Below are 6,018 nucleotides of genomic sequence, written 5' to 3' on the forward strand. Positions count from 1 at the left end.
TCTGGGAGGAAGATGAGAAGCAGATTCCTAGTCAGCCTCTGAAAGGAGAGGTCTGGATGAAGCAACCTCTGGTCTCCCCACTCCTCCTCACCTGGGTCTGTCTTTAGTCCATCAGTCAGGGATCTTGGCCTTTTTTTTTTTCTTTTCACTGATGTATCCCAGGATACATGTCTAGAAGAGTGCCTGGCACTGAAAAGGCATTCAATGCATATTTTTCAATATGTGAAGTGATATTGGTAATCGAGGTTTAGATTTTGAAACCAGGTTATATATGTGTAAGCTTATGAATGTGTGTATGTGTATATGTATGCATGTGTGTATGTGTGTGTGCACATGCATGTGAATACTCATGTATGCATATGTGTATATGTATATGTTTATGTGTGCATATTTGCATGTGTGTAGGTGTATGTGTATTCACACACATACATATGTTTCTGTGCACGTATGTGTTTGTGTTTGTAGGTGCCTGTGTATTTGTTTTGTATGTGCGTATATACATGCACATAAATATGTGTGTGCACCTAATTTTCTGTTAACTGCTGACATGGTGTCATTTTCCTCATTGGCTCCATTTCCTTTGTCTACTCTGTGGGTCCTTTTGTGCAGGTAGAGATTGGGCCATGTGGTCTTACCACCATGTCAGGTGCAAATAAGATCTTATGATATTCAATTGTTCTTTTTTGTCTATTCCATGCCAATGTAATGACCTCAATTCCTGTATTTTAGAATTAAATTGTTAATTGGTGTTTTCAGCAACTACCACACTGGAAGTTCTCCCACTCCTTCTAGCCAGCAAAACATTTAAAAATATATACCACATACAGTTTTTTTCATTATTATTTTAATATTGATTTTACTGGTATTTTCTTATGAATCATTGGGCTCAAATATTGCAAAATCCTCAAAGGCTGCCTATGTATCTGTTAGTTTAATTCCTAGCAATATTTTCTTTGGATTCAGGTCCTGTTGAAAATCTCCTGCCATGTGGTCCATCTGGGAAACTAGGCACCTGTCCCCATGGCACATGCAATATCCTTGAACTTCCCACCCTCCTCCAGCAGCCCCCCTGTGAGTGCAGACCCTTCTGTCACCATTTGCCCTGGGAATCCCATCACCATCCAGTCCACTTCTCCACATCTCTTCTCTTCCCTCTCTAGTTCACCCCCACTGTGAAGCCAGGTATCCTGGAAAAGACTTGGTGACCTCACCCTAGTACTTGAGAGTGCTCTTCTAGTCACCTCAGCTCCCCCCTTGCCTACCAGCCCTGCTTGTCCATCCCCCAAGCTGAGCAGGGGAAGAGAGTGGCAGGGTCACAAAAGATCATGGTGGACAAACTGCTGTTCTCCAGAAATATCGAATCCTCCTCTTGTTTGCTCATCCTTAAGAATGAGTGTCCTATGCAGGCTGGCTTCAGTCTTGCTCACCACCATGCCCACAGCTCAAATGGATTATTCCTCTGTGACCCTCCCCTGTTCTATTCAGGCCAGTTCTTGTGATCAGTGTAGCTGAATGTGAGCTCTTGATGATGGGAACCTTGTCTAGCATTCATAAGGGAAGAAGTGGATGTCATAGCATTTTGCTTGCCATTCTGGAAGCCAGGTGGCTTTAGAGGAGGTGAGATCAAAGGATTTTTTTTAGTATATTGAAGAACTGATGGGAATGACCCAATTGAGACAAAAACGCTCAGTATCCAAGAGGGAGGAGAATAAGTGGTGGCCAGGTATAAGATAAAAACTTTATACTGCCCAATTCAGTATGCAGTACATCATAAAATGTAGTCATTAGACTGAGAAAGGTATAAATTTTTATAAGTTGGACTTTGAATTATCTTCTTCCTGGTAGAGCCAAATCTACCAACATAAATCTTTATGATGATTGTGTGGGTGTCTGGGCATGTCAGTCAGATCAGAATCATTTAGACACATAATATCTTTTAATATAATTTAATTATCTGTCACCTAAAGTCAGCATTGAGGTGTTATTAATTTAGTTATGAATTTTGATTGAATTTTGTAAAAAAAAAATAGTTCATTTCAAGGACTTTAAAAATCATTCCTTGAGACATGAAAGAGTAAAATTGAACCTAGGAGAACAGAAAAAAGAATGCAGTCAATATAGGGGAACAGAAAAAAGGAATGCAACTGATATCACTTATTAACAAAATTCAGTCTTCGTGACACTGTATACATCTGAGAGAATCTCATCCCGTATATGACTTATGGCTCTCACATGTAGGTAACATTGTACATGGGTGCACAGAGGAGAACTGTTTCTTCCTGTATTGTGCTGTGAAGCCCTTTAATGCATGCTCTTGGCTTCCCCTGCTGCAGATGAATGTTCCCAGGTGTGAGGCACACCTGGAAATGTCTGGTGAGGCTGTGTTATACCCAGGCCATAACCATCCTAGCTTCTCTGTCCTGGTCCATAAATTAGAATGGAGAGTGAGTGTCCAGCCCAGAGGCTCCCATGGGCTTTACGGCAGAATGTGAGATTCTGTAGCACAATGTGGGAACTGCAGTAAGAGCTGAGAAAGTGTTAGTTCATTTTATTCTCTGTCAACCACAGTAAGAAACAAGTAGCAGTTAAAATTTATGTTTCATAGTCATTTACTGTATCCTATGGTTAGTGACTAATTGTAAAGAATATCATTGTGAAAATACTGCCATTTCCACCTTGGATTGCTAGAATGAGGAGCGTAGGTGTGCTTTAAGCAGTCTCCTTGATCAAAAGGATTCCAAGGATCTTCCACTCAAAATAATGTCAGGCCCTGTTCATGGACCCCATAGCTTTGTCCCAAGGACTGGACAGTTGTTTGCACACACCTGCCTGGGGTTCTCATCTCATGCTCTCAACAACCTTTGAGGGTGATGCCTCTTTGAGGCTCACTTCGGGAGAAAGTGGTGGAGCCCAGACTAAAGCCCAGGGTCCCCTGACTTAACCACTGCAGTGGGGTGACTCTGTGGTGCTGGCAGTGAAGGTCAGGTCTGTCTCAGGAGTTGGCTGTTAATCAGTTTGGAACTTTAGTTAATATTCTCATCCATTCCCATATGTATTCCCACTCTCGTTCTCTCTCCTTGTCTCCCTCTTTTTCCATCTCCCTCTTCCTCTTTCTCTCTTTCTCCTGTTCTCCCTTTCCTCTCTCTCCTTCTCTTTCTCCACCTTCCTCTATCTCAAGCTCTCCCCCTCCCTAACTGCCCCCCACCCCCCTCCCTCTCTCCTCAGGTGACAGAGGGAAAGCAGGGTCTGGAGAGAACCTCACAGTTGGCCCAGAATGAAGAGGCTGCTTCTCTCTAAGTGGCTTTCTGTCACCAAAACTGAATTGCTACACAGTCCACTTCAGAAGGTTTCCTTTGTGACTGGGACACAGGAATTTCCTGGGCTAAAGTAAGCTGCTGTTCAGATGAGACTCCAAGCTTATGCCAGTGTGGCCTGGGGCATTTGGGGAAATCTAGGGTGTCATTTCCCTCCATTTCATCTTGTGAAGCCTTTTCTTTGTCCACTATTTTCCCACTTCTCTGTGTAGTCCTAGGAAAAAAAATATTTTAAAAGCAACTCTTCACAAGCTATTTTCATCTGGATCTCAGCACCTCCCCTGGGTAACCCTACATAGATGCTGTGCCTTTGTGGGGCCTTAAGCCGCTTTTCAGCTTCGTGTATTCAGATTTAAGGAGTTTGCATATTTCAGATTTTAAAGTATTAGCACCTAAAAGTTATATAAAATTATTTTCAATGCAGAACTTACATAGCATTTTCATTCAACTTAAATAACACTTTTGTTCTAAAGATTAAATATAATTGTTTTCAATGCAGTCATTTTTTCTGCAATAAAATACATTATCATAGGTAGTGTGTTTAGTGTTAAATTACTTGTAGTTAATAATTTCTTATTGTACTTTAAGACTAATCTAGTCAGTCAATAGATAGCCACTGAGAGGCAGGAAGTTCAACTGCCATGCCCTTTGTTATGGGTATTCTCTAATATTTATATTTATATTTATATTTATATTTATATTTATATATTTGTATTTGTATTTATATATTTATATTTATGTTACACTCCTCTACAGAGTAACATTTGAAAGAAATACCTGGGCCCCTTTCACTTTTATAGCTGTACCACTAATATGGCCAAGTGAGTGTGTAAATCTTGGCTCACTTGTGGATTTGCAATTTTTATGCCATCCAATATGTGACTTAATGGTGTGAGATTTGAATGTATACTTGAGATCTTTGGAGTTATTGTTGTAAGTGCTGTTTAAAAGGTTCAGCAGCAGTAGGGTGGGTGTGCACCTGTTACTTTTGGATTGAAAGTGCTCAGTCACTTTAGCTGTGGAGCCCACTATCCCCTCTCTGACCCTGGGGCCCTCCTCTCTGCCTGATCAGACTTGGGAAATTCTGTGCTGAGTGGTCCCCACACCATCCAGCCTTGTCTCTTTACATATGATGGCGATAGTAAGACCAAAGCTTAGACTTGCTGGTTCTCCTCTGATTTACATAAGATGAAATACTTTATGAGCTTATACAACAGATTCAAAGTTAAGTCACCTACTCACAGGATGTAATCCTTGTAAATAAACATTGTGTACAACAATAGTTTACTCTTTTCATCCAGGAGATCAATTTGTTTTGAGTTTTATGAGTTTCTTGATATTCTGTTTGGCCAGCACATGTTTACTGGAAATGAAATTGTTGTGTCCTGAGCACTGATGAAGATAATTGGTGGGTGTGTAATAAATGGAATTTATACTTAAAATAAATGAAAAAATTACATTTTCCACATTTGAATGTTAAACTTTTTTAGCATTTGCATTGACATTTTAATTTTGATTTGAAACTAAGAACTCTCACCACGTTAGTAAGTTGTGGAGTTTTGTAAACCTTGGACACACTGTAAACTCTCTAGGGAGTCATGTGTGTGTCACAGAATGCAAAGAGTCACAGAATGCATCTAAGTAGGGCATCACACCTGCTGAGGGAGAGTTTACAAAGTTAAGGTTGCATAAACTTTTACAATGCTCCAAAAGATTGACTGGGCCACTGTGTGTTTATTTTCTAGAATTCCCTGAAGGACCTGGAGAAGAGGAGGGCAGATTTGCAGGCCATGGCGGAGAGCAGTGCTGCACCACAGGTCCTGGTGGAGGGCAGTGCCGTGGCCCTGCGGGTGAGGCTGGGCATGCTGGGTGCCGGCTGTGGCCACGTGTGCACCTGGAACAAGGAGTGGTGTGACGCCCTCATGGTGCATGTCTGGTGCCGCCAAGGCCAGTCACTCCTCTCCTTTCCCCTGTTTAAGGTAACACAGCTTTGGTCAGAATTCCAAATCCTGTTCTCTGCCTGTTGGGAGGACTTGGACTTTTTGTTCATGAATAACATCATTAGAGGATATTTTATTATTCTTTTAAAAAGGTATTCACAGTGTCTCCACTAAGGTATGAAATATTTCCAGTGTATGTAGAAATGTGTATTTCAGTGTTAGTAGGTATACCTTATTGTTTCATTTTCAGGATGGAACAGCACATCTAGTGTTCTACTCCTACAAGCTGTCTGAACCTGCCATGTTTCCATTGTCTCAGTAGCAGCAGACTGGCTGAGAGTGCCAGCAGCTGATGGCTCAGATAAAACTTTGACTCCTGCTTTCTTTACCTGGGTGGCATCAGTTTGGTTACTTAAACTCTATCCAATCCTCATTTTTTCTCATCTGTAAAAAGGGCATTGTTAGAATTTCTACCACATAAGTTTTTTGATGATTACATGACATAAAAACATGGAGTTCTCTTCCATACACATTCTTGAAACCTCCAGTTTTAGAAATTACTGGTATGATTATGATAACAGTTCCTTGTAATATGTTTGTTAGAATTTTGTTAATTGTTTCTTGGAAAGGGTAGCCATTTAATTTTTTTTTGTTTTATGTTACTGTCATTTTTTTCTTAAACTCTATTGTAACTTCAAGGTGTAAAAAAGAAAATTACATTTCACATAATGTAGTAAGCATAAAAATAAGGTTTTAAAGGAAAA

At 40.5% G+C, this 6,018-nt stretch overlaps 1 long non-coding RNA gene across 1 annotated transcript; it reads left to right on the top strand.

Moving 5' to 3' along the window:
- The first annotated feature begins 3,235 nt into the window (after nucleotides 1–3,235).
- LOC119524955 lies at nucleotides 3,236–5,297 on the top strand. The gene is made up of 2 exons (XR_005214903.1): nucleotides 3,236–3,387; nucleotides 5,060–5,297. It is a non-coding gene; the product is annotated as an uncharacterized LOC119524955 (long non-coding RNA).
- Nucleotides 5,298–6,018: the final 721 nt, after the last annotated feature.

The sequence above is a fragment of the Choloepus didactylus genome (genome assembly GCF_015220235.1).
Source record: "Choloepus didactylus isolate mChoDid1 chromosome 23 unlocalized genomic scaffold, mChoDid1.pri SUPER_23_unloc10, whole genome shotgun sequence".
NCBI classification, from domain to species: domain Eukaryota; kingdom Metazoa; phylum Chordata; class Mammalia; order Pilosa; family Megalonychidae; genus Choloepus; species Choloepus didactylus.